The sequence below is a fragment of the Helianthus annuus genome, chromosome 11, assembly GCF_002127325.2.
Source record: "Helianthus annuus cultivar XRQ/B chromosome 11, HanXRQr2.0-SUNRISE, whole genome shotgun sequence".
NCBI classification, from domain to species: Eukaryota; Viridiplantae; Streptophyta; class Magnoliopsida; order Asterales; family Asteraceae; genus Helianthus; species Helianthus annuus.
The window spans coordinates 173,515,539-173,526,018 of NC_035443.2; the positions used below are offsets into that span (position 1 = coordinate 173,515,539).

General features: G+C 33.3%; 1 long non-coding RNA gene across 1 annotated transcript; it reads right to left on the reverse strand.

Annotated features, from left to right (window-relative positions):
• Positions 1 to 1,111: 1,111 nt before the first annotated feature.
• Positions 1,112 to 4,006, reverse strand: LOC110887324. The gene is made up of 3 exons (XR_002563232.1): positions 3,880 to 4,006; positions 2,611 to 2,688; positions 1,112 to 1,285 (listed from the first exon to the last, which is right to left on the reverse strand). It is a non-coding gene; the product is annotated as an uncharacterized LOC110887324 (long non-coding RNA).
• Positions 4,007 to 10,480: the final 6,474 nt, after the last annotated feature.

Here is a 10,480-nt window from a genome sequence, read left to right on the forward strand (position 1 = left end):
AATTTAAAAAATAGTAGTAGAATATTGTAACACCCGAATTTTATATGCTCAATAATCTCACTCAAAACATTATGGCCACAAAATAGTGTTACTACTCATCGATATTCAGTAGCAACTTACTGTTGATATAATTTGCAAGTTATGAGTCAAGTTGTTGCCGACTATAATTATCACTAACTTTTAGTAATAACTTACTACTGATAATAAGTCTTTACTCATGATCGTTTCCATTCTACTTTTCTTATATGCATCATACAGCGAGACCCTAACCAGACGCAAAATATACTTTACAACACAAAACAATTTTGTTTATAGTTTGTGATAAGATTTTTATAATGATATCTACATAGAAGTTAATACGTGATGACAAAAATATTAAAACTGTAAAATAGAAAAGGTTTAAGAGCATTTAATAGGACTCAGACTCATGATGTCATCATCTCTAGAAGGTTACTTCCCAACTTGCAAGCAAGACTTTGACTATCAATGGCTCAAGTCGTTGTTTAGTGTTTATGGTGGGGCCTATAACTAAGAGCAAATTACCTAACTAGTCCCTGTACTATTTAAGTTTCTCACTCTATGCGTCTACAATATAAAAATGCTTTCAATATTCTCAAAACATTTGATTTGTATATTATTTAAAAGATGGTGATTTCATTATAAAAATGTTTTCCTTTAATTAACCATTTTCTTATATTGGTATGTTATATGTCAGGTTAATCGTGTCTTTTAAAGATAGTTGATTTCATAATATAAAATATTTGATTTGTATATTATTTAAAAAATTATTAGCATTCAGTCCACATTATATACATACATACAATTAGCAACTTAAAATATCTTTAACCAAACCATTACATCTTTTCACCTCAGGCACCGTTTCATTCAAGTTTATTCTATGTACATGCTTAATATCATTGCAAATATTAACTAGAGTTAAATGTTCGGATAGTCCATGTGTTTTGCCATTTTTTCACTTTTAATCCCTAACTTTCTAACATTACAGCTATAGTCCCCAGCTGTAAGACCCTAACACGCTTTAACTGAAAAGACGCTGCGAAAATACGTACCATAAAATTTCTTTCATTATAAACATTTTGACTTACTTGAAAGTTCATTTTAAAATAACTCTTTTACAATATATGCATCCTTCGTACTCATTTAATAAAATAAAAGCATAACTTACGTTTATCAAATTACATACTCAAACATTCACGTATAATCTATCTTGTGACTCGATCTTTGATCGCTACTCCTCGTGATGATAATCTGTGATTCGTACAACCTGCACCCACCACATACATTCGCAACATTAGCATACATTATATACAAACAAGATTCTCAATCATGTAGTCTCGTTACGTTCTATCCACATATACTTTCCATCTCGGTATCTTTCTAGATTTAATCATTTCATCCGGGTGTCTAATCCTTGGCGAAACTTCAATAATGTACCTGCATTACATTACATTCTCGAGACACACTGTTAATAAGGTCAATACTTAAATGTATTGAAACCACGTATACAATACATACATAACTACGTACATACATACATACCTTTACTTGCATACATACCCATCTACTTACACACATACATGATTACGTCTTCACATACGTACTTACATACATATCACATTCACTTATTGTAAGTTGAGCCTTGTCTATAAACATATCAACACAAATCAATGCAATTACAAACAAACATAACCGACTAACTTCCAACAAACATGATGAACATTCCATTAACATGATGAACATTTCAGTAACATGATGAACATTTCAGTAACATGATGAACATTCAGCAACATAATGAACATTCCATTAACAGGTGAACATTAAGCAACATAATGAACATTCTATTAACACGGTGAACATTCAGCAACATAATGAACATTACATTAACACGGTGAACATTCAGCAACATAATGAACATTCTATTAACATGATGAACATTCAACAACATAATGAACATTCCATTAACACATTGAACATTCAGCAACATAATGAACATTATATTAACACGATGAACATTCAGCAACATAACGAACATTCTATTAACACGATGAACATTCAGCAACATAATGAACATTCTATTAACATGGTGAACTTTCAGCAACATAATGAACATTCCATTAATACGGTGAACATTCAACAACATAATGAACATTCTATTAACACGATGAACATTCAGCAACATAATGAACATTCTATTAACACGGTGAACATTCAGCAACATAATGAACATTCTATTAACACGATGAACATTCAGCAACATAATGAACATTCCATTAACACGATGAACATTCAGCAACAAAATGCACACTCCCTTAACACGATGAACATTCAGCAACATAATGCACAGTCCATTAACACAATGAACATTCAGCAAGATAATGCACATTCCATTAACACAATGAACATTCAACAACATAATGCACATTCCATTAACACGATAAAACTATCATCTTAATTTACATCAAGGATAGACGAAGTTCATATGAACTTACCTTGGTAGTTACCCTTACCCGTAAATTCTTACTTGGTTTCCCTATATACAACATACCAAACTTCATTTATAAATAAGAAGTGATTTCGGAAATCACTTACCTCGAGTGCCCGTTTCGTACATGCTTCCTCATATCCTTTCCGTTAGCCTTCCATGCTTTCCCCCATCTTGACATGATCCTATACTTTCATGTCATCATGGTTACCACTTCATTAGTATAAATGCACATTCTAATATTGCATTCATTTCACATTCATATCCAACATTAAACTTTACTCGTCAAATTCCAACAACACAAAGTATAAGCTAGAAGTCGCATCTTTTCATTCCACATAATTCTTCATGTCGTCATAAATACACATATTGATATATAGCTTGTACTTAATGATTTCTCTAACATAACACTTGTGACAAAAGCCTTATTACATTATTTATGCACAGTTAACTTTCATAAAGTCAACTGTCTATCTTATGAATTATCAATTTAATCTCGTACATCCACATCATTATAGTCGATTATACTACGGACATCATATACATTTCATACTCTCATAGCAATACACATATATCTACATGATCATCTAGTTGTATGCACACAAAACATAATCAATTTATTCCATACTAGTAATATCATGATTTTACAATTAACAACATAGTCCAAGCTTAGTTAACACACATAGCTTCCCAACCTTTCTCCTTACTAATATACGCACTTTCTACACACATAACACCAAATCACATTTGATTTCATCTAAGCATAAGTAAATCAACACATAATGTACATCATATTACCCAAGCATTGAGTACAACTTCTAATGCATACTATTTACCAAATCATATAATTAACCAAAAATCATAGATGTATTCCATCGAAAATACATTTCTTATGTTCAACTACCACAAAATACATGACATCCTCATATTATTCATTTTCATCCATTACTTGCATGCGATCCCATCTAGTAATCTCTCATAGACATTTCATCAAACACTTGGTGTGCGTACACCATTTAATGCACAATTTACAACCAATTCATGCATAATCTTCCAAGTTCTTACTTTCAATCACCAACACAACCAAACATCAAACTAACTTCATACCATATTCAACCTAACTTGGAAGAGTTCATCATATTTAACATAATACATCAAGAATTGCATAAATATTGAACATGGATGATTCACTCACTTCATCTTCCTCACCACTACAAGTGGGTTTCACCCCCAAACATCAAATTAATCAAAATCATGGATAACACGTGTTCTATATGATGATTCTAACCCTTATACATGATCAATTTCATATTAACTCACGGATTATAACATAACCCACTTCCTACATGATCACCAATCTTAGTTTTGAAACATACCTTATGATCCCCTCGTGTTAGTGATCATTAATCCATGCTTGGTTATGGATTTAGGCTTCATCTTGCCTTTTGATTTGATGATCTTCATGATTAGGGTTTGTAGAGCTCTCATGGAGCTCCTGGCTCCTTCTCGAACACACACGATGTGTGTGTTTATTTGTGTGTTGATTTCTTTTAATTAGTAAATCAACTTTCATCTTATCCACTTTAACCCCTCGAGTTTACTTCTAACACATATTTGGGACCACTCTTCTCTTTTAATAGATTTTACCATGCACTTAACTAGGTTAAATAGTCTAGTTATTTATTTCATAATATAACGCGTAAGGACATATCTCGAATATATAAAGTTTGGATTTTGGGGCGTTACAAGTCTACCCACCTTAAACGAGGTTTCGTCCCCGAAGTCTTTCTTACCTTCATTTAACACTAATTATCTCTTCTCTATGTCCCCTTGACACGACCGCTAGCCCATCACGATGACTATCCCCCATTTTTCAAGAACCCGTCCCAGAGTTCTTATTAATGTCACTTCACCAAATAGTGCTTGCTGCTAACGCCCTTCATAGCTAGCTGTTCATTCATCATTTTGTTTGCTGGAAGAAATTCCAACTTCCTATTACTAACATTCCTTTATGTTTATTTCGATATTCATATCGTTTTCTTCGACTATACGATCTTACTTTGCAATTTATGCATACTCATATATGCTTAACTCTAACAGGTACACCATAAAAATTGGTGACTATTCATTCTTGATTCATAAATTATTCAAATAATTGACTTCTTCCTAATAAATCAATACTTTCCTTATCATACTTTCACATATCATTTTCATTTCCTTGACATGTCGACAACGGGCCAATACACATGCTCCTTCAACTTGTAATCAGACATACATTTGTATGACCCGTTCTTAAAGGATCTAATATCTTTATCTCATTAAAAAAAATTACATTCTCTACATGCACTATATAACATTTAACTTTTGTTTTGTTACCATAACAAAACTACTATTACATAATCCACCTACGTGCTTAACTCCAACGTTAACCTCATTCTATGTTTTCTATGGTTACTTGTACCTTGCATACCTTTACATTACTTTTAAATCATTTCGTTCATTTCACATTACTATTGCTTTCACTTCATGTTGTATTACTTAATCTACACAACTAAGCGTGTCGTGCAAGTTAATCATACGAGAGTTTAATCAGTACTCAGAACTTTCACTCACAACTTTTGAGATTTACTTCTTAATGACATCGTTCTCTTCTTACATCAACTATTAAAAGTCATACATTCCATACCCTACCATACCTATTCCATTATTCATCTCGTTGGTCGCTTTTAAATTTACTAATCCATATCTATCCGGTATGAGTTAAAACTTTATACTTACTTTGATTTCATTTCGTGCTTCTGCGATCCGTAAACCAGATCGATCCGCTCCTTCGCGTGTACTAACCGTACCAGGCCAGATTTCATTCATCCTTGTACTGAGCTTTTACTCGTGCACATTCATTCACCAATTCGTTAGGTTTCATCACATTGAGAGTTCTACCATTGACATCTAAAAAATTAGCGGTTAGCACTTTTCATTCAAACATTCATTATACTAGGTGATTACTCACCTATAATTCTTTTACAATTTCCTACGTACACGCTATAACATTTTCCACACTTCATTCCTTACATGCAATTCTTTTATTTTGGTTACTTATTTTGTCGACCTTTGCAGTTTGACTTTTCAAGGTCAAACCGACATTTCTTACTTACCGTAGATGTAAAGAGGTACACATTCGTACGTCTTTCCCTTCATGTTTACCTGCAAGGACCTTCATTACATCATTTCGGTATTCTTAACAAAACTCACCCTTCTCATTCATACTTAAATTATTGTCTGGGTCGTAGCCCGTCATTTATTATGACTCTTAAGAGTCGATTTCTAACACATTTAACACATAACTTGTTTGAAACTTCTTCCTTTCGTTTAAAATTTAGGTTTGCATGCCAATCATGGTCATTCTTTCATTCAGTTACTTTATATTTACTCATATGACTCGTTTGACGCAACCAAGGTCAAACTATCGGCACATTCTGATGTGGGCTAATTTCATCCTTTTTATATTTTTAAATCCGTCCCGCGGATTCAAACATAACATCCATACCTTTCATTACTTCTACGTTTTAAATCCATCTAGTGGTTCCAAACGTACCATTCATACCTTTTCTTCCTTCTATGATTTGAATCCATCTCACAGATTCAAACATATCATTCACATTTTTCGTCCTTACATGTGTTGAATCTGTCTCACGGATTCAGACATATCATTTCTACATTCATTTCCTTGAATCCATTTTACGGATTCAAACATTCATTCATGCCTTTCATTCCTTGAATTCGTCTCGCGGATTCAAACAGGTCATTCATACTTCATTACTTTCATGCTTCGAATCCGTCTTGCGGATTTTAACAAATCATTCATACTTTCATTCCTGAAAGTCTTACGTTTCTCTTCACCCTCACGTCCACCTACTACCTGATTCTACAGACATACCTGTAACAATTATCACGGTCTCACGAACGTCATATGTTTCTTGTGTACTGGCCAGGTACACAATCCACATACTAGTTTCTTGTCTTCGTGTAATCGCAACCTTATGTCCGAAGAATTAAGTTTTAGCACGTTTATCATTTTCAAAACTTCATTGCTATATCACTATTATATTTCATTTAAAATTTTCTTTCACTCGCTTAATTATACCACTTCATACCCCCACACGTTAAATTTACGTACCTGGGGTCCATTTGTCTTGTCACTTGCCTTGATGCCGGTTCTAGACCGCATTCACGGATCATCCTATCCAAGCATTTATGCTTACCTTTAGATCTTGATCGAGACATGGATTGTACGGGTTCCTTATCACAAGAGCACACATGTTTGAGTTCAAGTATTTATCTTCTCGTACTTGATTTCCCTCAAACCAGGGCTCTAATACCAACTTGTAAGACCCTAACACGCTTTAACTGAAAAGACGCAGCGGGAATACGTACCATAAAATTTCTTTCATTAAAAATGTTTTGACTTACTTGAAAGTTCATTTTAAAATAACTCTTTTACAATATATGCATCCTTCGTACTCATTTAATAAAATAAAAGCATAACTTATGTTTATCAAATTACATACTCAAGCATTCCCGTACAATCTATCTCGTGACTCGATCTTTGATCACTACTCCTCGTGATGAAAATCTGTGATTCGTACAACCTGCACCCACCACATACATTCGCAACATTAGCATACATTATATACAAACAAGATTCTCAATCATGTAGTCTCGTTACGTTCTATCCACACATACTTTCAATCTCGTTATCTTTCTAGATTTAATCATTCCATCCGGGTGTCTAATCCTTGGCGAAACTTCAATAATGTACCTGCATTACATTTCATTCTCGAGGCACACTGTTAATAAGGTCAATACTTACATGTATTGAAACCACGTATACAATACATACATAACTACGTACATATATACATACCTATACTTGCATACATACCCATCTACTTACATACATACATGATTACGTCTTCACATACGTACTTACATACATACATATCACATTCACTTATTGTAAGTTGAGCCTTATCTATAAACATATCAACACAAATCAATGCAATTACAAACAAACATAACCGACTAACTTCCAACAAACATGATGAACATTCCACTAACATGATGAACATTTCAGTAACATGATGAACATTTCAGTAACATGATGAACATTCAGCAACATAATTAACATTCCATTAACACGGTGAACATTAAGCAACATAATGAACATTCTATTAACACGGTGAACATTCAGCAACATAATGAACATTCCATTAACATGGTGAACATTCTATCAACACGGTGAACATTCAACAACATAATGAACATTCCATTAACACAGTGAACATTCAGCAACATAATGAACATTCTATTAACACGGTGAACATTCAGCAACATAATGAACATTCTATTAACACGATGAACATTCAGCAACATAATGAACATTCTATTAACACGGTGAACATTCAGCAACATAATGAATATTCCATTAACACGGTGAACATTCAGCAACATAATGAACATTCTATTAACACGATGAACATTCAGCAACATAATGAACATTCTATTAACACGGTGAACATTCAGCAACATAATGAACATTCTATTAACACGATGAACATTCAGCAACATAATGAACATTCCATTAACACGATGAACATTCAGCAACAAAATGCACATTCCCTTAACACGATGAACATTCAGCAACATAATGCACAGTCCATTAACACAATGAACATTCAGCAACATAATGCACATTCCATTAACACAATGAACATTCAACAACATAATGCACATTCCATTAACACGATGAAACTATCATCCTAATTTACATTAAGGATAGACGAAGTTCATATGAACTTACCTTGGTACTTACCCTTACCCGTAAATTCTTACTTGGTTTCCCTATATACAACATACCAAATTTCATTTATAAATAACAAGTGATTTCGGAAATCACTTACCTCAAGTGCCCGTTTCGTACATGCTTCCTCATATCCTTTCCATTAGCCTTCCATGCTTTCCCCCATCTTGACATGATCCCATACTTTCATGTCATCATGGTTACTACTTCATTAGTATAAATGCACATTCTAATATTGCATATTTCACATTCATATCCTACATTACATTTTACTCGTTAAATTCCAAAAACACAAAGTATAAGCTAGAAGTCGCATCTTTTCATTCCACATAATTCTTCATGTCGTCACAAATACACATATTGATATATAGCATGTACTTAATGATTTCTCTAACATAACACTTGTGACAAAAGCCTTATTACATTATTTATGCACAGTTGACTTTCAGAAAGTCAACTGTCTATCTTATGAACTATCAATCTAATCTCGTACATCCACATCATTATAGTCGATTATACTACGGACATCATATACATTTCATACTCTCATAGCAATACACATATATCTACATGATCATCTAGTTGTATGCACACAAAACATAATCAATTTATTCCATACTAGTAATATCATGATTTTACAATTAACAACATAGTCCAAGCTTAGTTAACACACATAGCTTCCAACCTTACTCCTTACTAATATACGCACTTTCTACACACATAACACCAAATCACATTTGATTTCATCTAAGCATAAGTAAATCAACACATAATGTACATCATATTACCCAAGCATTGAGTACAACTTCTAATGCATACTATTTACCAAATCATATAATTAACCAAAAATCATAGATGTATTCCATCGAAAATACATTTCTTATGTTCAATTACCATAAAATACATGACATCCTCATATTATTCACTTTCATCCATTACTTGCATGCGATCTCATCTAGTAATCTCTCATAGACATTTCATCAAACACTTGGTATGCGTACACCATTTAATGCACAATTTACAACCAATTCATGCATAATCTTCCAAGTTCTTACTTTCAATCACCAACACAACCAAACATCAAACTAACTTCACACCATATTCAACCTAACTTGGAAGAGTTCATCATATTTAACATAATACATCAAGAATTTCATAAATATTGAACATGGATGATTCACTCACTTTATCTTCCTCACCACTACAAGTGGGTTTCACCCCCAAACATCAAGTTAATCAAAATCATGGATAACACATGTTCTATATGATGATTCTAACCCTTATAAATGATCAATTTCATATTAACTCACGGATTATAACATAACCCACTTCCTACATGATCACCAATCTTAGTTTTGAAACATACCTTATGATCCCCTCGTGTTAGTGATCATTAATCCATGCTTGGTTATGGATTTAGGCTTCATCTTGCCTTTTGATTTGATGATCTTCATGATTAGGGTTTGTAGAGCTCTCATGGAGCTCCTGGCTCCTTCTCGAACACACACGATGTGTGTGTTTATTTGTGTGTTGATTTCTTTTAATTAGTAAATCAACTTTCATCTTATCCACTTTAACCCCTCGAGTTTACTTCTAACACATATTTGGGACCACTCTTCTCTTTTAATAGTTTTTACCATGCACTTAACTAGGTTAAATAGTCTAGTTATTTATTTCATAATATAACGTGTAAGGACATATTTCAAATATATAAAATTTGGATTTTGGGGCGTTACAAGTCTACCCACCTTAAACGAGGTTTCGTCCCCGAAACCTTTCTTACCTTCATTTAACACTAATTATCTCTTCTCTATGTCCCCTTGACACGACCGCTAGCCCATCACGATGACTATCCCCCATTTTTCAAGAACCCGTCCCAGAGTTCTTATTAATGTCACTTCACCAAATAGTGCTTGCTCCCAACGCCCTTCATAGCTAGCTGTTCATTCATCATTTTGTTTGCTGGAAGAAATTCCAACTTCCCATTACTAACATTCCTTTATGTTTATTTCGATATTCATATCGTTTTCATCAACTATACGATCTTACTTTGTAATTTATACATACTCATATATGCTTAACTCTAACAGGTACACCATAAAAATGGGTGACTATTC